This window comes from Gorilla gorilla, chromosome 6 (assembly GCF_029281585.2).
Source record: "Gorilla gorilla gorilla isolate KB3781 chromosome 6, NHGRI_mGorGor1-v2.1_pri, whole genome shotgun sequence".
Taxonomy (NCBI): Eukaryota; Metazoa; Chordata; class Mammalia; order Primates; family Hominidae; genus Gorilla; species Gorilla gorilla.
The window spans coordinates 79,388,535-79,413,087 of NC_073230.2; the positions used below are offsets into that span (position 1 = coordinate 79,388,535).

At 38.1% G+C, this 24,553-nt stretch overlaps 1 protein-coding gene across 15 annotated transcripts in view; it reads left to right on the plus strand.

Moving 5' to 3' along the window:
* Positions 1–24,553, plus strand: part of AUTS2 (activator of transcription and developmental regulator AUTS2) — a 1,185,632-nt gene that overhangs the window by 595,565 nt on the left and 565,514 nt on the right. The gene's annotated exons all lie outside the window — the stretch shown is intronic.

Below are 24,553 nucleotides of genomic sequence, written 5' to 3' on the forward strand. Positions count from 1 at the left end.
ATTTCAAAGGATAAGCTGAAATTCACGAACAGTGTGAACTAGACTGACTTTTCCCACTGAGATTTACTGATAGGCAAACTTTTGTGCACATTGTGGACACTGGTTGAGGGCAGGCTCACTAGTTTTGGTACTATTAATGGTCAGTTGCCTGTAGAACTTGTGAAGTAAGAAAAGGTATATCTATAGCAAGTTCAAGGTTCAGATAATTGTTGTTCTCTCTTAAGAAAAAGGTTTTGAGCGGTTGTCTTCTTCACTCTTAGTGTATGTAATGATAGTTTGGCTAAATATGAAGAAGAAAGAGAAATAGCATTACTACTGTTTATTAATAACTTTTCTTTGTGCCACACATTTAGCTATTCAGGCACTTTGTGTTTGTGTGTATACATACACATTCTCTTGTATACATTTGCGACATGTGGTAAAAGGCCCTACTTTTTGGAGTCAGAAATTGTGCTCATTTCTGTATCTGCCACCTTGTAGCTGTTGGCTCTTGAACAACAACTAAGCCTCTACTTTGAACATCAATTTTCTCAGTAAAATGAGGGAACTAGACTAAATAGTTGCCAAAATTCTTAGTACACACACACACACACACACACACGCACACATTTTGTACTTCTAAAGACACTGTATAAATGTTAGTTGTTTGAGCATTTTTGTATATACGTGTATGTCCACACACATATACACAACATTTTAAAATAACATCAGTTATTTTCCCTCTTTTATGTTTTTATTTTCCTAATAATTCATACCAGTGATGTAAGATAGTGGTACCCAGACCCCATAATCTAAGAGGAATTTGTTGCCATTTGAACAAGGAATGTGTTGCCTCATTCATATTTTCAAAATGATATAAATACATTGTTGTATATCTTTAGGGGAAACATATATTCAATATTTTAACCAGAGTTCTCACTGCTGTGTTCCCACATTGTTAATATCAGGTAGTTTGCCTAGATGTTCACAGTAGAAGTACAGGGATGTAGAAACATGGTCTTTCTTCCCCAAGAAGTCATTTTTCTTTAAAATTTGTGAAATAAATGAATTAATTGAGTCAGCCTTTAACATAGTAATCCATTTTGCATTATTCAGCTTTGATTGAAAGAGACAGAGAAAATATGTTTTGGGGGGGGGGTGGGCAGAATGGGAGATAGAGATTTCTCAGAATTAACAGGGTGCTCTATAGCTCAATAAGAGGCCCTGTATATACAGCAGGATAGATTTGTAGTTAGTTAAGGAAATCTTAAGTCTAAAGGTTGTAATTCCCTTAGAATTCCTGTAAGTTAATTGTTTTTCCCCCACTGTAATGCATACCCTTGAAAGGCAGGAACCTTCTGTTTATCATTGTATCCCAAGGGCCTATCATAAGCACCTGGTAACCAATAAATGTTGAACTGATATATGAAATTTTCCTGATCTTAGAGATTAAGTATTATCCTCATGGTCTAGGGGAATAGAACATCCACACGTCCAAACCATAGTAATTCTGTTTCCATATTCTGCTATCTATGGGTTTCATTATTTTAAGTATTCTAAACTTACAGAGAGCAAGACTAATACTTTAAAATTTTATTTTGGTCTATAGGGAAAAAAAAGGTTATTTGAGTTTGGTGACTGTGTCCATCACTTTGGTTTACCACTGAATTCACAGCAGATACTAAGAAGTATCTGCATTGTTTTGTTTGGTTTGGTTGGGTTTTTAAAACAGGGTCTTGCTGTGTCACCCAGGCTGGAGTGCAGTGGCATGATCATAGCCCACTGCAACCTCAAACCCAGAGTGAATGGATCTTCCTGCCTCAGCCTCCCAAGAAGCTGGGACTTCAGGAATGCACCATTTGTGCCTGGCTAATTTTTATTTTTTTATTTTTTGTAGAGATGGGATCTCACTTTGTTGCCCAGGCTGGTCTTGAACTCTTAGCCTCAGGTGACCCTCCTGCCTCTGTCTCCTGAGTAGCTGCAATCATTTAATCCTTTAATAGTCCCACCAATCTATTATTATCTCTGTTTGACAACTTATGAAACTGAGGTCAGATAGGGCAAATGCAGTCATGCACCATATAACAACGTGTCAGCCAACAACAGACCACATATATAGTGGAGATCCAATAAATTATAATAACATATTTTTACAGTACTTTTCTGTATTTAGAAACACAAATACTTGCCATTGTGTTACTGTACTGTACTACATAGGCAACTATGCTATTCAGTACAGTAACATGCTGTAGAGGTTTGTAGCCTAGGAGCAATAGGCTATACCATAGAGCCTAGGTGTATAGCAGACTGTACAATCTAGGTTTTTGTAAGTATACTCTATGAAGTTTGCACAACAACGAGATCACCTAACAATACATTTCTCAGAACGTATGCCCATTGTTAAGCAAAGCGTGACTGTAATTGACCTAAGGTCACACAGTTAACAAGTAGTGAGGTTTTAAACTAAGGCCTTTGACCAGTGCTCTTGATCATTACAGAGTGGTACCAACATGGTAGCATAAGCTTTAAGAGGAGGGAAAACTTGGTTCCCGTGGCTTTATCAGGGAAGACTTCTTAGAGGAGGTAGCAGTTAAGCTAGTCCTTAAAGAATAAGTCTTATCTTGAACTGAATGTATGCTAGAGTCAGAATTATAGAGGATTAGATTCAGAATAAAAGGCCATGTGTTTCAAGTTCCTAATTGGCAGAGGAGAAAACTGGGATCTGTGAGGTTAAATAACTTGTTGTAGGACATATGGCTAATTAAGTGGCATTAGAACTGTTCTCTTCCCTCCTCTATCCTGTGTTATTCCCCGCCCCCCTCCGTTAATGCACACTAGCTCATGTTAAGACTGTTTTTTCATCAACACTTTCTAATAAGAGTTCCTAAAAACATTTTACAGCTTGAAAGTGGAGGCTTTCTTGTGTATCTATGTATGGTGATGAGGTTAAACCAGGAAAGGGTCAGGGCAGGCATGGAAGGAGATACTAGAGATACGTGGAGACATGGAGAGACAGACCTTTTCTATCTGTTTTTTGTTTTTTTTTTTCCTAGCATTTTACTTTATTGTTACATCTGTTTCCTTCCGTAAGTATAGATAATTGAGTGTTGAGAGAAAGGGGACAAATGAAATTCTAATGAGAAAAAAATGATTTAAAATTCCACAAAATCTATGGAATTTCAGCCTCTTAAGTAACCTGGGATGTTTTTAACTTTCACTAATGTTTGTTAGCCAGTGTCCTTCCTGCCACCCACCTACAAGGATGTCTCAAGGATGAAATGAGGTCGTATATGTGAATACACACTTAGGATACAACTGCCACGTATTGGCAGTCTTGTCTGTTCCCTGGGCCTACACTGTTCCTTGCCTCAAAATGTAGTACTATCAGGTAGTGTTGATGTTTCATTAGCCAAGTGGTTATATCACATTTATGCACTGCTAAACAATTGATCTGGGACTTCGGTAAATACTCATTGGAAAAACATTTGTTGTATTCTGAGTGCTCCCTGTTAATCTTCTCCTCCTCAGATAGCAAGCTAGATCTGGGACTTAAGGTGGATTTTTTTCCTTATTTTTTTTCCTTTGTTTTACCCAATGATTTAAAATATAAAACTAAACCTTTTTCAGTAAAGTCTGAATCAGCAGATACTTACATTACTTTGGCTTAGGCTTTTTATAGACTAGCTAGAAGAATACAGTAATTAGCATATGCATTTCCTCATTAAAATGTCATTAGTGAAGGCTTTGTTCTTTTAAGGTCCTTCAAATAAGGTTTATTGCATTGCATTCCATCACTAATATTTTACCAGGAGTCAGATATCTTACTTAGGTGTGTTGAAGCAAGGGTTACTTTGGACTTTCTATAGGGTAATGACCTAAGAGCAGACCTGGACACACATAAATCTCTATGCTTACATTGGGTGGGCCCTACTTTATGTACTAGTAATAATTACCAGTCTCTTCTCACACTGTCCACTCAGAATCCTTTGGATATATAGACATTTAGCAAACCTAGACTTGTTTGAAAGAATAAACTGTTATCTGCACTAAACTGTTTTCCTTGGTTATCTTGGTAGGATTTGATTTGAAAAAAATGTATGAAGAATTAGAAGAAAATAAATTTATAATGTACTATAATCATTTGAGATACAGTATTATGCAGGAGTAAGAATACAGGCTTTAGATCAGACCATTGAGGATTCAAATTCTTGCTTCATCATTTACTGGTTGTGTAACTTTGTGATACTTAGCCTTTATAAACCTCAGTTGTCTGAATGTAATACGGAAATACGAGTGGTCCATACCTTATAGGAATGTTTGAGAATTCAGTTAGATTATGCATGTAAAGTATTTAGCGCTGCTGCCTGGAATATATGATCTATTATTACATTACCGGCTGGGCATGGTGGCTCACGCCTGTATTCCCAGCACTTTGGGAGGCCGAGGAGGGTGGATCACCTGAGCTCAAGGGTTTGAGACCAGCCTGACCAACATGGTGAAACCCCATCTCTACTAAATATAAAAAATTAGCCGGGCATGATGGTGCATGCCTGTAATCCCAGATACTTGGGAGGCTGAGGCAGGAGAATCGCTTGAACCCAGGAGGCAAAGGTTGTAGGGAGTCAAGATTGCGCCATTGCACTCCAGCCTGGGCAACAAGAGTGAAACTCCATCTCAAAAAAAAAAAAAAAAAAACCAACAAAAAATTATCTTTATAATAGAAAAAAAGAGTGTGTGTATTTTCATATGTATTGTATCTGCTTTCTACACATCTTTGACTTAAGAAATCCTAACATGAAATTTCAAAACAAGTAAGAAGGTATTTAAGGAGTGGTCATTAATATCATTAATTGGCTTAAGGCAAACTTTCTTTAAAAAGTCACTACACATGGTGTATTCAAAATAAACTACTTCACTTAATCATTTTAACATTTCTGCTATGCAGCGTGACTAGCAACTTGAAGGAGCAAGTTAGGAAATACCTTTGATGACCCCATGACATCACTAGGTTATTAAATAACTGGAAATAAACTGAAAATTATGGGATAGTCTTTAAGGCTTTCATGACATTTCAGCATTTTAGGGTTGCAGTATTCCAAGGACTTTTAGAGTAATTGCATGTCATCCTTTGTGTGTTGTGGGCAAATTTGGGTTAGCTAAAAGTTGGTCAGTTAAAAAAAAATTTATATTAAGCATCTACTCTGAGCCAGGCGTTGTTCTTTTTTGCTGTGAATATAGTGCTGAACAAGAACAGAAGCCTTGCTGTCAAAGACGTAACATTCCAGGGTAAGAAAATAGATAACTCATAAAGAAGGAAATGATTAATTCAGATACTTGTGAGGCTATGGAGAAGATAACCTAGACTAACGTGATAGAGATGGGTGGTGAGGATCTGAGTTAAGGGGAGGCCTTTTGCAGGTTGTTGGGAGGAGATGCAAGTGTTCCAAGCAGAAGAAAGAAGAAGTACAAAGTCCCTGATACACTAACAATCTTGGTGCGTTCAAGGGACAGGAGAAAGGCCGGTGTGGCTGGAATTTGGTGTTCAAAGCAAGAGAGGAGAGATAAAAGAAGATGAGTCATGCAGAGCCTTTTGAAGGCTGTGGGTAAAATGTATGTTATACGGAACTTAGTTCTAAATCTAGTTGCAGTGGATTAACCTGGAGAGTGATGCAAACTGAGTTTTACTCTGGGAAAACACTGTGACTGTTGTGTGGAGAATATGCTCCCAAGTGTAGAATCTAGATCACCTTGCATGGGCCAAGAGAGATGGTGGTAGTTTAAGACTAGGATTGTAGCAGTGAAATGTAAAGTGGTTGCATTCGGACATATTTTGGATAGAGATTTGACAGGAGGTAGGTGGATTGGACATGGGATGTAAAGTGAAAAGAGGAAGCAAGGATGACTTCCAGGAGTTTAGCTTGAGCAGCTGGATGGCTGATATCATGTGTAGGCATAGGGAAAGGTTGTATGGGGAAGAATTTATAGGGTGTGAGGGTGTGAAGCAGGGAATAATTTTGTTTTGACATGTTATGAAAGAAATGCCAATTGACGGCTAAGAAAAGATGTCATCTGGGCAGGTAAAGAATCTAGGAGATTGGGAAAATGTCCAGCGTGGAGGTATAAATGTGAAAGCCATCAGCATATGGGATTGAAAGCTATGGGGCTGTTTGGATTCCCTAGGAAGAGAATATAAATAAAGAAGGGGGCTGAGAACAGAGTCTCATTTATAATATCCTGATAAGGAATAAGACCCAGTGAAGGAGATGAAGAAGGAGAAGCCAGTGATGTAATAACACAAGCATGGATCATGGCAAAAGAGAAAAAGGTGTTTCATAAACAAGGATGTTTGGTATGGCCACCTGTGTCAGTACTGTGAAGTTGAATATGATCAGGACAAATAATATTAATTAGGGCTTTATATTTCTCCTTTACTACAACCCATTAATGAAACAAAAAATTAACCTAGCACCCAAGGTGTTTCTTATAGTTGGTCTCTCCAGTCTGTTTTAGTATCATTTGTTAGTTATTTCCCCAAACTAATGTTTAGCTTCTTTCTCCAAAAAGAATATATATTTTTTCCTGGTTCTGCTTGTTGGAATCCCCCCCTCCACCATGATATAAAAGTAATGGGGCTTATTGTAAGAAAACAGAAAATACAAGAAAATAAGGGACAAGATTTTTAAAAATGGATTCAATTCTGGGAACAACAAATGACATTGGGGTATAGGAATTAAACCGTGTGCATTCTGTCTCTCACCCCAATTTTATAGTCATTTGCTGGGGACCTTTTCTCCCCAGGGTACTTGCATAGCTTTTGTCAAGAATAACCCTTCTCACTTCCCCACCTCCTTCTTCTACATGCAGATGCAGCACTTTTCTGGGGAAAGTTTTAGCAATGCCTTCCTTCTAAAATGAAAGCATTTTCTCCTCACGATTAGCATCTGTTTATAGAATAGTTCGTATTTTCGTAATTAGATCCTGCATAGAAATGCAAAGGCTGCTGTGTAAAAGGATAATGAATCTTTATTGCACAGTTGAAATCAGATTTGTGCAAAAGGCACTTTGAAAACAGTAATAAGCAGAGACATGTATTAAATCACCCAGATAAGGCACCCACTTTATATTTTCTATTTATAAATGGAAATTATGACTACCCAGTGGATTCCATATGACATTTCCTATTACCAGCAAAGGTTTTTAGCTTTGACCATAAAAGTTATCTAAATTCAAAAGCCTCTGTGGATTCATGGCTCTAAGAATACTTCTGGAAGGGGCCAAGACAGAGTGGAAAGGGTCCTTTGTCTTTTTCTTTTGTGTGTGTATGCACTCTGCAGAGGGGAAGGTTAGCAAGTGGTAGAAGAAAGAAGCCGTTTGAAATAACCATGATAAGATCTAATCAGGAAACCCAGTGTCCATTACACACATATGGTAACATTTTAAGACTCTTCTGGTTGGGCTCCTTGAGAACCAAGCTCGTGTTCTTATAAGCTCATCCTTATATTTTCCCATTGTATGCATCGTTTCATGGCAAACACAGGATTTATTCCCAAGCTAAACCCGTCTCTTGGGGTTTGTTATCTTTTACCTCCTTGGTGAGCCTCGGGAAGCTAGAGCATTGCTCTATGGAGAAAGGAGGGTGGCATTGGGAAGAAGGGTAGGAAAAACATTATTGGGAAGCAGAGAAAGTCAATGTCAAATGAACTGCCAAGGATGAATATTATGGCTGCTGGGAACCTCGGAGAGTATCGTGTGTCTTATGTGTCTGTTTCACAGTCGGTGCTTCATGTGAGATGGCAGTCTCGCCTGGACCGTGCTTAGTATCGATTTACTCTCAGGCATGCCAGACCATTTTAGCATTGCTGAAGGAAGGAAATCCTATGTATTTCCCCTTATAAACAGACATATCAAAAGTGTATCTTTTAAACCTTTTTCTTTCTGTCTTCTTACTGTTCTTTCTGTCTTACTGCAACTCCTCCTCCCTCGCTGATTTAAAAAAAAATTTCTTTTTTTAAAGAAAAAAGACTTTCTGGCCGGGCGCGGTGGTTCACGCCTATAATCCCAGCACTTTGGGAGGCAGAGGCGGGCGGATCACGAGGTCAAGAGATTAAGACCATCCTGATTAACATGGTGAAACCCCGTCTCTACTAAAAATACAAAAAATTAGCCGGATGTGGTGGTGGGCGCCTGTAGTCCCAGCTACTCGGAAGGCTGAGGCAGGAGAATGGCGTCAACCTGGGAGGCGGAGGTTGCAGTGAGCCGAGATCGCGCCACTGCACTCCAGCCTGGGTGACAGAGCGAGACTCTGTCTCAAAGAAAAAAAAAAGAAAAAAAGAAAAAAGACTTTCTTATTAAGAGAGCATTATACAGGCCAGGCGCGGTGGCTCATGCCTGTAATCTCAGCACTTTGGGAGGCCGAGGCAGGTGGATCACGAGGTCAGGAGATCGAGACCATCCTGGCTAACATGGTGAAATCCCGTCTCTACTAAAAATACAAAAAATTAGCGGGGCGTGATGGCGGGCGTCTGTTGTCCCAGCTACTCGGGCGGCTGAGGCAGGAGAATGGAGTGAGCCTGGGAGGCGGAGCTTGCAGCGAGCTGAGATCTCGCCACTGCACTCCAGCCTGGGCAACAGAGCGAGACTCCGTCTCAAAGAGAGAGACAGCATTATACAGAGGACAAATTGAGTAGACTTTTTTAGAATGATAGAGTGTCAGTAACTACTCATACCTGTGGGGGAAAGAAAAAGACTTCAAACTTTGCACATTTCTAGCCCTTCCATGAAAATAGAAGGACCTTATTTGAGGCTAGTTTTGTGGTGGTGGGATCTGAGCACTGCTGAGTGTTAACAAAAGGGAATAAATTGATGCCAAATTTAGAGACCAAAAATGCCATCATTTTCACCTGCCTGAACTCTTCTGTTGTTTTCCCTAGTTGCTGCCTTGCGCTTTTTCCGCAGTACAGGGAGAGAAATCAGTTGTCTGGCTGTCTAAACTCATGGCATCTGCTTAGCAGTTTCACCAGCTCATAGTTGGGACTCATCCCTCTGTCAGAATCCTTTGCTCCATTAGAAGGGAGACTGGGACCACGTTCCTGAATTGATTTGCATACTTCCACGTTACCTAGCTCAGACAACATATGGCCATGTGGAGCACTTGGATTTATTTCTGTTTCCTCAAATTAAATTCCTAAAAAATTGGATAACTCCACAGTTTGTTTGGTGTTACAAAAAATTTTAGTTCCTTTTTTGGTCGGCAAAGCAACACAATTTTGGCATTAAAAAAAATCTCTGGATTACTTTAAAAAGAGTGTTGATTTGATTTGCTTCCCCTCTTCTCTTACCCCTTTCAGGAAAAAAAAAAAAATGTATGTTGAATCTTAAAACACTGCATCATGTTGCAAAATGTCCATTTAGGCACACTGAATAGAAAGTATCATCGAGTCATTTTTATTCTTGTAATTCGGTAATCTTGTATCTTTTGCCTTTTTCTTTTTCCTTAATGTTAATTGTGTAACTAAATGTCTCAAACTTGGGACTTTTCACTTTACACATCCATGTGTAAAAATACATAGATACATACAGTCAGATAGAAGAAATAAGACTCAGTGTTAATAGATCAGTGGTTGGCGGGGGCGGCGGACTATACTTAACAATAGTATGTTGTACATTTCACAGTAGCCAGAAGAGAACAATTCAAATGTTCTTAACATAAAGAAAAGATAAATATATCAGGTGATAGGCATTCTAATTACTCTGATTTGATCTTCCCACATTATATAAATGTATCAAATTATCACATGTACTCCCCATTAATAATACTGTATATCAATGATTTTTTTTAAAAAAAGAAATAGATATCATACAATGAATAACTGGATTAATGTGAAATGATAGAAAAAGTTACCATTTTAGGCTGGATGTGGTGACCCACGCCTGTAATACCAGTACTTTGTGAGTCTGAGGCAGTAGGATTGCTTGAGGCCAGGAGTTTGAGACCAGCCTGGTTAACGATACAAGACTCCCTTTCTAAAAAAAAAAAAAAAAAAGCCAAGTACAGCAGCATATGCCTGTAGTCCCAACTACTGAGGGCGTAGAGATGGGAGGATCACGGATCACTGGATCACTTGAGGAGTTTGAAGTTGCAGGAAGCTATGATCCTATCACTGCGCTCCAGCCGAGGTGACAGAGCAGCAGCAAGACCCTGTCTGGAAAAAAAAAAAAAAAAAAAGTTACTATTTTAAATGCACTTCAGCTTTGAACAGTACTAATGTATGAAAATCATCTTGTCTTCTTTAGGAAATTCTTTGTTGCCTAAATTAGGGATAGGTATCATACACTGGAATGAGCTCTAAAACGATGGCTCTTGCTATGGGAAACAGTTTTATTTGGGTACTCATGTCTTCTCTCTTAAGGGATCTTAGGAAGAGGCTACATGGTAAAGAAGAAATAGCATGGGCTTTAGAGTCAAGAGGCCTGAGTTTTAATTCTCAGGCTTTATTTGTCCTTCTGCAGTGGCCTTAGCAAATATTATAACCTCCCTAAAGTTAGAGTTATCGTAATTGTCGTACATACAATGTTATCATAAGAAAACAGTGAGATAACAGATATCAAAGTACCTGGGCAGTGTTTGACACTTGGTGGTCTATAAATACAAATATCATTTCATTCCTGAAGGTAACTGCAGCACTTTTGAAAGGCTCGTTTGATGCTAACACAGGAGGATTAGACCTAATTATATATTTCTAAGGTCTTAGAAATGGGGAGCTAGGTTTTTCAGACAATATACTGTATTTTGTTTTTCCTCCCTTTTGCTTTAAAACAGAAGGCAATTTGTTTCAAACTCTGTGCTCCAAACTGGTGGCTTAATTAGGCAAGTTTATTGACTGTCACAGAGGCTGTGGTTAAAAACTGGCAAATATCATGTGACTATATTAGTATCTCTGAGCAAATAAAGGGAAAAGACAGGATTCCACCCAGCCACATTTTTTTCTTTCTCTTTTCTCCCAAGCTCATTCTTGCACTGCAACATTCCACTTATAATCTGTTAATTAAATCATTTCACTCCATTTTATATAATTTTTAATTTAGCATTCATTTTCAACTTAGCTTTTGGCTTCATTTACTGATAATAAACAGTGTTGCATACAACACATGTTCCACAAAACACTCAGTCACACACATACAGATGCCAATAATTTTTTCCAGTATGTCAGGCATATTAAAATTAAAGGCAGCATCTCCCCTCACCCTTTCCATTACTGAATGTGCACCCTGTTTGAATAATACATACTCCCCGACAGCCAGCAGTGGTCTAATGTGTAAAAATTAATGTGTAGCATGTCACTAGTACCTTTTTTTAAATTCGTGGTTTTCTCAGACATGGTCTGTGGAAGGTTTCTGGAATGGTCACTTCGATACCTTGGATCTGTATATTTGGCTTAATGTATACAAACAGTAATATTTTCTAGACTTATTACTTTATGGGTTTATAGCTATGTGATAGTTATTGAGAAAGAAAACTCTAGTGTAGCATTCAAATTACTTTTCTTGTAGCTTATTTTTTGAATCATAGTCTGAATTCTAAATATATGAATATCTTTAACCGTAGATGATATCCAGAAGTTTCCAAGACTGCAAGCTCAGGGGTTTATGTACCACTTTTAAAAGATAGATACTAAGCCAGGCACAGTGGCTCATGCCGGTAATGCCAGCACTTTGAGCAAGCAAGATGGACTGATCCCTTGAGGCCAGGAGTTCAAGACTAGCCTGGGCAACATACTGAGACCCTGTCTCTACAAAAAGTACAAAAATTAGCTAGGTGCGGTGACATCTTTTAGTCCTAGCTACTCAGGAGGCTGAGAGGAGAATCACTGGAGTCCAGGAGTTTGAGGCTGCAGTGAGGTATGATCATGCCACTGCAGTCCAGCCTGGGTAACAGAGTAAGACCCTTTCTCTAAAGAAAATAAAAATAAAGCATAGATACCTGTGTTGTTGTTATAGCTGTTCATATCCTTAGAATTAATTTACCTTGTCTACTCCTGCATATTATTTGTCTCCTCATAATTAGCAAAGTTCCACAGGGCCAGATAACACCAAATATGAATAGTAGATTTTATTCTAAGGTCAGTGAGAACTGAAGAATGTTAGGGGCTGACTCAATCAGATTTGTTTGTATTTGTATTTGGAAAAATATTACTCTCCGGAGAATGTTTTGGAATGTTTGGCAGGGTGGTTGGAGAGACATACTACAGGAAAGAAATGATGGTAACTTAGTTGGCAGTGGGAAAAGTGAGTAGTGAATTACTCAGAGCTCTTTGGGGGTGAAATGGACTGGACTTTATATCAGTTGAACTTGAGAAAAGGAGAAGCATCAAGGATGATGTAACTTTTAGGTTTCTGGCTTGAGCAGTTGTGTAGGTGGTAGTAATTTTTCATGGTGAAGATGATGAAATACTTTTTGTACCTGTCTCATGATTGCTTTCTGTACATCAAGGTCAGAGGTCATAAGCTCATAAAATGCATGGTATTAGAATTCTTACATAAAGGATATCTTCTGTTTTAGTTTAGTAATACAATTTGGCTTAAATCACAGACTTTCTCTAATCTTTGTTTTGATTGTCATCTGCCGAGAGCTTAAGACAGCAGCTCACAGGTTGGCCCATTGAGAATCTGACAAATGAAAAATTATTAAAAAAATTCAGAATCCCTATATTGTAGCCCAACTTTCTTTAGCACTTCTATCCTTGAATGCTAGGGCAGTGTTGTATACTGTGAAGATCTTTGTAGATTTTTCTACTCTGTAACATTTTAATAGTTGCATTTTGGGGTATTACAGCTGTTCAGTCCTCCCCATACCTCAAATTATAGATAGTCTCCTTCAAGTCCCAAATTTCCAGTGTACATATGTTTCATCTTATGTTTAATCTGAACAGAGTGTTGGAACGAAATATGGACCCTGAAAGGTGTATGACGGGCTTGAAGTCTCAGCCCTACTACTTGCTTAATGTTTGATTTGCTAATCCAAACAATTATAATCTGTTAATTAAATCATTTCACTCCATTTCATATAATTTTTAATTTAGCATTCATTTTCAACTTAGCAGATGCTCCTGGTGTCCCACCCATACCCCTCTTTCCCTTCCACTTTAGTTCACACTGGCCCTCCTTCCTCCCGCTAGGCCTTATATTCATTCATCTTCAGGGTTTCTCTAGTCAATGAATTCTGCTTTGCCTAAGGAGTAGGCAGGAAGTAGGTGAAATGAACTGCTACCTGAGCAACCCACAGTCAATGACTAATGAGAGTTGTTGTATAGATACACCAGCTTCCTTGCTCCTTAAGTGGGATAACTTTGAGGTATACATTCTACACTGGCTTCCGGAGTCCTCCCAGTGGCATTTGCTTCTAGTTGCCCATAGTGGTAGTTGGCTGAATAATTACATACCCTTTATTCCCTGTCTGCTGTCATGATCTTACTTTCCCACTCTCCTGCTATTGTTTACCTCCTAAATAAACTTCTCATTGTCTGCTTCTGGGAGAACCCCAGACTAAGACAACCACTGCGAACATTGGTTTCCTCATCTTTATTTATTATTACTGTTTTTTGAGACAGAATCTTGCTCTGTCACCCAGGCTGGAGTGCAGTGGCACGATCTCAGCTCACTGTGACCACCTCCCAGGTTCAAGCAATATTCGTGTTTCTGTGGGACATCTTACATAGGCATATTTTTTTTTTTCCGGCTACTACCACTATTTCGACTAATTATTCTGAAATTTTACTTGCCAAGTTTCAGCTTTTATTAGCAAGAAAAAATGTTATGTCCACAGTTTAGAATAAAATCACAGAGAAGAAAAGTTGGATGAGGATATTGGTTTGCGGTCTTCTGTCTGTGTTTCTGTCTTCTGAGCATTCACAGATGTTCCTATCCTTCTTTCCACTGGTGTTCACATAACCTGGGATCTTGTGTTGTATGCAGTCACTCTCAAGGTAGGAAATGGAAGATAAAGTATGTGGGTGACATGGACTACTTAGAAGGAAACTGAAGTTTACATGTTGAGCCCAATTAGAAGCAGCTGAAGAGAGGAGAGAAAAAATTAACTGAGAAGTTTAATAGGCACTTAGAGCATGGCGAATAAAGCTGAGTGGCACCCACTTTTCATTTCCTAGTTCATTCTAGTTTGCTTTTTTAACTGCAAAGACTAAAAAACAAAAGCCTTTATTTCCCAGTCTGTCTTGCAGCTAGGATTCTGGGTGTGAATCAGGTATACTTGCTCAAGATTTGGAAGGTCGACATGAGGTAAAGGTTATTCATCTTCAGCTTTAGCTCTTTTTATCTGATTAACCAGGGCAGGAGAAGTATGATTTTTCTGTGGTGATGTTTCAGTTTTCAACTCAGCTTCCTAGATGTTGAAAGGCAGTTATGATGCGATTTCCTGATCCCAGGTTGCAGCTTCGCTAGTGCGTTTGTAGCTGGGCTGCTGCAACAATGGCCTTCTGTTTATGGCAGAAGAAAGGCCATACTTTAACCTTGTCTAGTGATTTTTTGTAAGAGGTTGATTCTCTGTATTAAATCACTTCCTATAGAAAATTTCTTAAGTGTTTTCTGGTTGTTTTGTTTGTTTGTTTGTTTGTTTGTTTTTACCAGAACCCTAACTGATATAGATGGTTGAAGCAAACTTTATGCTGTAAAGGTCCAGACCCAGATAAAAACGAGAGACAGGAAAGATGCAGCAAGATGGTCTGCAGGCCTGCCCATGCATACACTACTCCATGATCTGGTGTCTGCAAGAAAACAAAGCAACTGCTCATTAAGTAACAGGGCAGCTAATGCTTTAGCTCTTGAGGCCCTGTGTCATAGAACTTCTAATTCCTCTAATTCATCCACCAAGGGGGCAGTGAGGCAGTTCTCTGTTTGAATGCTACATCGTTTCTGACTTAGTGCTTTGAAGTGGATGACATCTTACTTTTTTTTCTTATCTTAGAGATAAGGTGAACAGAGGAAAAGGAGAATGATTTGCCCAACCTTTGGCTAAAGGAGAAAGGAAAGATTTAGAGTCCAGTGCTTCTGACTTCCCTCTGATGCGGTAACAAGGATAATATGAGTATCTAATATGCTGGGGCACAGTAAGATGGCTCTGAAGGTATGCACAGTAGAGAAAGCCATGGTCCTTGCCCTCAGGGTCTGTGATCGGCCACTGAGGCACACATTTCTACTTCCTGTGTTCCATTAATTATGCTAATTTTCCAACAAGCCCCAGCCCCACCTCTGTCAATTATTTTTGTCTCAGCCTTCTAATTACAACATTATATGACCATTCAGACTGGTACTAATTAAATCATTACTTAATTCACAAAGTGTGCGATAATGCTAATGCTTCTTGTCAGCTGAAATTACAACATGGCACCTACTTTCTTCATTCTTGGTAGATGGGGCCAGGGGGTTGCTCTTTTACCAAACATCTTTTGCTTACCCTCTGATAGCCACCTGACCATCAGCCAGAACCTACCTTCTTCCAGAACTGGGAAAACAGTGCAGTAGACCTAGCGATATGTACCTGTAATTCATCACTATCATATGAAATCATCATCCCAGTTTTGTTTGTGGAGTAAATCTTGATACTCAAGAAAAAAAAATAGTAGTAAGATTTAGAGTACTATTTGCTACCATTTTTTGTCATTTGTTCTGCGTATTATTTTTAACAGAGTAAACAGTAGCTTGTCTCTTTTTCTCATTTCTAAAACAGATTTGTTTTCCACTCAATTAGACTTGTGATCACGAGAACACAAAGTAGTATTTTTCTCCTTCTGGAGAGAGACATACCGTATGATGGGCAAATTGTCAGGAATAATTATACCAAATGATGGAATAAAATCCAATGGAAAACATCTCTCTCATTGCTAGTGATACATTTTTATTTAAGACACAATGAGCATCAAGCACATTTATGACAAGGTGAAATTGACAAGTGGCCCTCTGCCATGATTTTATTTTTAATTGCTAGTAAACTAATTAGCCAGAACAACATGTTGTATAATCCACAAAACTGTCACTCACGCATTCTCCAATAAAAGCAAGATATATGATGTGGAAAAGTTCTCTAAGAGCTAGCCAAAAAAAAATTATTTCAGAATTTTGAGTGTATAGACATCACAGTAAAAGATGTCTCCTCACCAATGGAAGAACATTTGTATATAACGTTTGTTTTGAGATCTGAACAGAAATTAAGGACAAACAGTAAATTTTTTTCTTTTCCTTTTTTTTTTTTTTTTTTTTTTTGAGAGAGAGAGTCTCGCTCTGTTGCCCAGGCTGGAGTGCAGTGGCATGATCTTGGCTCACTGCAGCCTCTGCCTCCCGGGTTCAAGCGATTCTCCTACCTCAGCCTCCCAAATAGCTGGGATTACAGGTGCTTACCACCATACCCAGCTAATTTTTGTATTTTTAGTAGAGACAGGGTTTCACCACATTGGTCAGGCTGATCTCGAACTCCTGACCTCTTGATCCACCCGCCTCGGCCTCCCAAAGTGCTGGGATTACAGGTGTGAGCCACTGTACCCAGCCGATTTTTTCCCTTTTTAAGATCAAAGTATGCATCAAAATAGCCAACCACTTTCTTACATGTAATTAAGTTTTATGTAGTTGAGTCACATTAAGTCTAAGACATACATTCTAGGACTAAGACTTTACAGTCAATCAGTAGTTACTTATTTGTGCAAGGCTTCACAACCTTTTCCTTTAAAGGGACAGATAATAAATATTTTTGTCTTTGTGGGCTGTTCAGTCTTTGCCACAACCACTCAGCTCTGATGTAGAGCAGCAGCAGTCATAGACAATGCAAAAATAAATGTGGCAGTGTTCCAATAAAACTTTATTTATGGACACAAAAATTTGATTGTATGTAATTTTTGTTTGTCACAAAAGATAATTCTTTGATTTTTTTCAATCATTTAAAAATATAAAAGCCATTCTTAGCTCATGGGTTATACAAAAGGCAGGGGTGTGGATTTGGCCTACAGGCTGTAGTTGCCAACCTTTCCTCTGTACCTGCTGCATGCCAGCGTCACTCCTCATTCTTTAGTATCAGACGTGTGTTAGGCAGGGTGCTAAGCGTCGAGGGATATTCAGAGATAGAGCAAAGTCCCTTCCCTGATGAAGCTTACAGTTAAGCTAGAAAGGAACCATAGATGGGACAGAGACACATAATATTAGATGTTAAATGGTGTCCCTCTGTGACAAAAGCCACCATTGCTTTACAAGTTTAAGAGAGAGGGAAGTCACTTCAGCTGAATTAGGTGATCTGCTAAGTAAGACATGACCTGGCTAGCTACGGATGCATGGAAATGATGGGATATCAGCTGGATCCTGAAGAAAAAGGCTGTGGACCTTTGAAAAGGTAACAGGGCATAATGCCTCCTTTTAGAGGAAGGGGGAACTGAGGATGGCGAAAATGTCAACCATGAGTCACTTATTCCTATCATTTTTCCCCCAATTCTTTCTTTCATGTCTTCTCATGAAAATTTCAAACATATAGCAGTTTTAAAGAATGTTACAGTTAATACCCAAATACTCACCACATAGATTCTACCATTACTATTTTGCTATACTGTTTTATTGTAAATCTATCCTATCCTCTTTTGTTTTAGAGTTCTGGTCTCGCTCTGTCACCCAGGCTGGAGTGCAGTGGTCACTACAGCCTGCAACTGCTGGGCTCTGCCTCCTGAGTGGCCAGGACCCTATGTGTGTTTCACCACCATGTTTGGCTAATTGTAAATAATGTTTTGTAGAGATGAAGTCTCACTATGTTGCCCAGAGTGGTCTCAAACTCCTGGGCTCAAGCTGTCCCCCTGTCTCAGCCTCCTGCATTGTTGGGATTACAGGCATGAGCTACCACACCTGGCGGCTTTATTATATATCTGTCCTTCTGTCTATTCATTAATCCATTTTACTTTGGGTTTATTTTAAATTAAATTTCAGACATCAAGATACATTTTCACAAATATTTAAGCATGCATATCATTAACTAAAATTTAATGTTGGCTTATAGGTTTTCTTCTTTTGGTGTAAAATTTATATACAATTACGTACCAACATTAAATGTACATTCTCTGAGATTTGGAAAGGCTGATCCTTTTGTAGCCTAAATTGGAAGATACATAAAGTTTTCATCACCTCAGGAAGTTCCTTCTGTCAGTCCTTGCCCCCAGCCTACCCCTGGAGGAACCACTACTCTAATTTTCTCTGCTTTAGGTTAGTTTGCCTGTTCTAGAATTTCAGAGAAATGGAATCATACAGAACCTATCATTCGGTGACTCACACCTGTATTCCCAGTACTTTGGGAGGCTGAGGTGGGCAGATCACCTGAGGTCAGGAGTTTGAGGCCAGCTTGGCCAACATGGTGAAACCTCGCCTCTACTAAAAATTTAAAAATTAGCCGAGCGTGGTGGTGGGCATCTGTAATCCCAGCTACTCGGGAGGCTGAGGCCAGAGAATTACTTGAACCTGGGAGGCGGGGATTCCAGTGAGCCGAAATCACGCCATTGCACTCCAGCCTGGGTGACAAGAGCAGAACTGTGTCTCAAAAAAATAATAATAAATAAAGAATCTATCATTTGGGTTTGGCTTTTTACCATCATATATTTTGTCTTTACTTGCTTAGTATCTAGCAAGAATATAAATGCAATTATTTTGCCAGAGAAAAGTATATGTTTAAGGAAAACATAAAATACAACTTTGTTTAAATATCTGTATGTATATTCTTAAATTATTGTAAAATTAAATTACCTATGGATTAAATTTTTCACATTAACATTACTTAGTCTATTATGCTCCAGCATTTTACATATTTATGTTATTTAATTAAAATCTTTGCAGTAGATATATCCCATTTTGAAGAAGAGGAGACTAAGACAGCGAATAAAATAATAAACAATATTATTTCTTACCTCTTACTGTTGCCACTTCAGTGTCAGGGAGGAAGAGGGATAGCAAATGTAGGAAGGGTGTTTGCAAGGTGAGTGAAGGTGAAGCTGCTTTGTTACAAGTTTTCTTATCAAGAAATGGATAGAACATAGGAGTAGAGAAGTTCAATAGGAACATGCGAAATTTGTCTATTGTAAAAGAAGGAAGAAAACTAGAGAATTTAAGGTCTATTTTTTAACATTTATGATTAAAATATTATGAAACAATATCTTTTTAAAAAGTTATATTTTTCCTCTAGTATAACACAAGTTTTAGAAACTAAGGAATCACCCTATCTTCTTTAGTAAAAGGCTACAACTGGTAGAGTTATTTTTTTTTTTTTTTAAGGATCTCAAGGTACTTCATGAACCTCAAAAGACTTTAAGTTCTCTGCAATGTTAGGAAATGACTTCATGAATATCACAGTTCAACGTTCTGCTACTGCTTTTAGAAGCCCCCAAAGTGTGAAGACATCTAGTACAGTATACAGTAAGAAGAGAACTGGCTTTTATTGCTCACAATAGGAATGTTCCCATCTATCTGTTTGCAAACCAACTCATAAAATATTTGAATATTCTTCACTCTGCTTTATGATAATATTTCTTGGCTTGGAAATTTGCTTTTTTTTTTTTTTTTTTTTTTTCGAGATAGAGTCTCGCCCTGTCACCCAGGCTGGAGTGCAATGGCATGATCTTGGCTCACTGCAACCTCTGCCTCTTGGGTTCAGGTGGTTCTCCTGCCTCAGTCTCCTGAGTAGCTGGGATTACAGGTGCCCGCCACCACATCCGGCAAATTTTTTTGTATTTTTAGTAGAGACGGGGTTTCACCATATTGGCCAGGCTGGTCTTGAATTCCTAACCTTGTGATCCTCCTGCCTTGGCCTCCCAAAGTGCTGTGATTACAGGTGTGAGCCACCGCGCCTGGCTGAAATTTGCATTTTCATTGTTTTTCATAGTTAATAGATCATCCTTATTTAACAATGAACTTCCTACGTGTTTGTGACACATGGAAAATAAGTAGGCAGCATTTAATGTCATTTGGGAAGCAGTGCTTATAGTAGTTCGGTTTACATTCCTCATACAGCCATGTGCCGTATAGTGATGTTTCCATCAATGACTGCATATGCAACAGAGTCCCACGAGATTATAATGGAGCTGAAAAATTCCTATTGCCTCATGACATCATAGCCTGGTAAGGTTATAGCGCAACAAATTACTCTCACTTCTGTGCTGATGCTGGTGTAAACAAACCTACTGTGCTGCCAGTTGTATAAAAGTACAGCATATACAGTTATATACGGTATATAATACTTGATAGTAAAAGACTATGTTACTGGTTTATGTATTTACTATACTGTAATTTTACAATTATTTTAGTGTACTCCTTCTACTAGTTAAAAAGAAAAAAGTTAACTTTAGAACATCTCAGGCAGGTTCTTCAGGAAGTATTTCAGAAGAGGCATTGTTATCATAGGGGATGGTAGCTCCATGCATGTTATTGCCCCTGAAGACCTTGCAGTGTGACAAGATGTGCAGCTGGAAGACAGTGTTATTGATGATCCTGTTCCTGTGTAGTCCTCGGCTAGTGTGCATGTTTGTATCTTTGTTTTTTTTTTTTTTTGGTTTGTTTGTTTCTTAGAAGGGGTCTTGCTATTTTGCCCAGGCTAGTCTTGAACTCCTGGGCTCAGTGGTCCTCTTACCTCAGCCTCCCAAGTATCTGGGATTACCCACATGCACCACTGCACCTGTCTGTGTTGTAGTTTTTAACAAAAACATTTATAAAGTAGGCCATGTGCAGTGGCTCACACCTGTAATCCCAACATTTTAAGAGGCTGAGGCAGGTGGATCACTTGAGCCCAGGAGTTCAAGATCAGCCTGTGCAATGTGGTGAAACCTTGTCTCTACAAAAAATACAAAAATTAAGTGGGCATGATGGTGTGTGCCTGTGGACTCAGCTACTCTGGGGGCTGAGGTGTGAGGATCACTTGAGCTCAGGAAGTAGAGGCTGCAGTGAACTGAGATAGTGCCACTGCTATCCAGAGTGAAGCCCTGTCTCAAAGTATAATACAATACAATACAATACAATACAATACAATACAATACAATACAATACAATACAATACAATACAATACAATATAATACCATACAATACAATTTAATAGAAGAAAGGTTATAGAATATGGATATAAAGGAAGAAAGTATTTTTGTACAGCTGTACATTTTCAAGCTAAATGTTATTAAAAAGGAGTCAAAATTTGAACAATATATAAAGTAAAAAACATTACAGTAGGCTAAGGTTAATTTGTTATTGAAGAAAGAAATTTTTAAATAATTTTAGTGTAACCAACATGTACAATGTTTATAACATCTACAGTAGTATACAATAATGTCCTAGGCCTTCACATTCATGCACTGCTCACTCACTGACTCACCTAGTGCTACTTCCAGTCCTGTAAGCTCCATTCATGGTAAGTGCCCTATACAGGTGTACCATTTTTTAATCTTTTATACTATATTTTTATTACATCTTTTCTGAGTTTAGATATGTTTAGATACACAAATACTTGCCATCAGGTTACAGTTGCCTACAGTATTCAGTACAGTCACATGCAAGTTTATAGCCTAGGAGCAATAGGCTATGCTCTGTTGCCTAGGTGTATAGTAGGCTATACCATTTAGGTTTGTCGAAGTGTATTCTATGAGTTCATACAATGACAGAATCATCTAATGACACATTTCTCAGAACATATTCCCATTGTTAAGCAACACATGACTGTGCTTAGTCTTCTACACAGGCTTGGTCTTCCTTGTTAATTGAAACTCTGTGTTTCTTCTCAGTTTAAGAAGCTTATTTCAGGACTAATTTTCCCCCTTTTAGAATAAGTTTCCCACATCACTTGGTTACATGACAAAACAAGTTAAATGACTGTCCCTTTTTGGGTTTAATATGTCCAGATGCAAATTAAAGAAATAAAATCCCTTAGATTTTTCTGTATCTTGTCTCCCTTCCTCATTTTCTGCAGAACAGTTTGTAAAAGTTAATTTAGGAAATCTCCAAAATATTAGATTAGCATGACTTCAGAGCTGTAAGGTTCCTGAAAAGTTTATGTAGAAATGTTGTTTTTAGTGCTTTAATTTCTTTTATAGCATCTTGGTGGGTAGTCATTCTGCCTAAAGGAGAACTGAACTCATCCTGTGTCCCAGGAGCTTTGTCATATGAAAAGTTGTAATCCATTCTGGTGCTTCAGATGTTGAAGGCCCAGTGAAATTCTACAAGATGGCTGCCACTTGAGCTTTGGCCTTGCAAGTGGTTAGGAAGATGTTGGTCCTTTAATCTCTGTACAGGGGTTCAGAAGTAGTTGATAGTTTACTAATGAAAAATGTTATATGTAGCAAAACACAAGCAAAAAAATCAAAAACACTGATGACATATAAATTATTAACTTAAGGAAGATTATGGTACTTGAAAAATTATTTTACAAAAAAAGATTGTATTAGGAATTTTTTCTGCTCTTTTTTCTCAAGTTAGTACCAATATAACATGGCTGTGTTCATGTAATATCTTTTCTCAATTTGGTTCAAGATTTGTGTAGCTCCCAGTGGTAGATTTTGCAGTTGTATTGCATGATTAAAGTGTCCATCAAAATCTTACAGTTGGTAAACAGTATTAAAAATCCATCTCCAGCCTCTCTAAACTGTACAGAGAGCTATGAATACTAGAAGAAATGGAAGTATTTTAATTAACTCAAGTAGGACTAATCAAAGCAAAGCAACCAGTTTATTCAATTGAACATGTAAATGTCTATTCATCCTTGACATGGCAGAACATTTATGTCATCTATTAAAAGCTATTCTGTTGCTTGTATGATTATAAGCTATTGTTCAACGGGGAACTGAATCTTGTAAAGGCTTCCCCACCCCACTTTTTGTTTTTTTGAGAGGGAGTCTCACTCTGTCACCCAGCCTGGAGTACAGTAGAGCAATCTTGGCTCACTGCAAGCTCCACCTCCCAGGTTCATGCCATTCTCTTGCCTCAGCCTCAGCCTCCCAAGTAGCTGGGACTACAGGCGCCCACCACCATGCCCGGCTAATTTTTTTTTTTTTTTTTTGTATTTTCAGTAGAGATGGGGTTTCACTGTGTTACTCAGGATGGTCTCAATCTCCTGACCTTGTGATCCGCCCTCCTTGGCCTGCTGAAGTGCTGGGATTAGAGTCGTGAGCCACCATACCTGCCCCCCCCTTTTAATAATTACATATTATAGATTATTTTTTAACATGCTTTTTGCTGTATTCAGGCCACTTCAGATAACCCAGCTTCTTGCATGAAAGAATACAGACTTGGGTAACTTGGTTCAGCTACTCTGCCATCATCTCTTTCCTTCAAAGGGTTTTCTCTTCTTCATTTCTTCATAATAATTCTTAGTAAATATGTACTACATGCTGGGTACATGTATTCTAAGCATGTTATATGCAGTGTATCATTTAATTTTTGCAACTATATTGTTATTTTTTCCATTGTATGATGAAGACATGGAGGAAGAGTGTTGCATAGTGCTGTAAGTGGTAGAAATAGGATATGAACACAAATCTCAGAAGATCCATTGTGTCGAAATGAATTTGAGTTGTACCAAAGGTGATTGACATTAGACACCAGGAAGAAATTTTTGAAATGAGTGGATGCTTTAAGTAGCCTTTTAAGTGAGTACAGCTAAAAGGGGTTGGGGTGAAGGTAGTTTCCTGGGATTTTTTATTACCATTAAGACACGTAAAAACAGTCTGTATAAAATCCCATTTTTCATGAATTAGTTATATTCTTACCATGAGCCAGGAAGTTAAACTAGATAGCTGTCTGAAGACCCGGGTAATACATTTAATACCGTCTTATATGTGTATAAAAAGTGGAAACAATGATTCTTTTAACTTTTAAATATGAATTTTTATTGCAACAACAATTAGAAAATATAAATAATACTTACACCCCTGCCATTCTAATGTAACACTTAGTTTTGGGCCTACTTTTTTCTAGTCACTTTTCTCATGCATTTTAAAAAGAAAAACAACCTTTTTAAAAGGTTTTTAAAAACCTTTCTTAAAATGTAGTGTATTATATTTATGCCCAAAAATCTGTCCATGTTAAGCATATAATTCAATGAGTTTTAGTAAATTTACAGAGATTTGTAACCATCACCACAATATGATACAGAACATTTGCATCATTCCAGAAAGGTTCATGAGCAGTCTCTCTTCTTCTCCATTCTTTGATTTCTTAAGGTGGAAGTGTCTGTTACTGGTTTACTGTTTCTTCCTTTCCAACATAGGTGTTTATGGAACTTCTTTAGCTGAAGTCATGAAAATGTGTGTATTCTATTTTTATTTCCATTCCATTCAAAATATCTTCTGATCGCTCATGTGATTCATTCTCTTAACTCATTGGCTATTTAGAAGTCTATTGACATATTTCAAAATATTTGTGAATTTCCCAGATTTTCTTGTTGTTTGTTTCTAATTTAATTAGCAATACAGAAAATATACTTTATGTGATATTAGTCATTTTAAATTTATAGATAGTTATGGCCTAGCATATGATCTATTTTGATGATGTACCATGTGTGCTTAAAAGGAG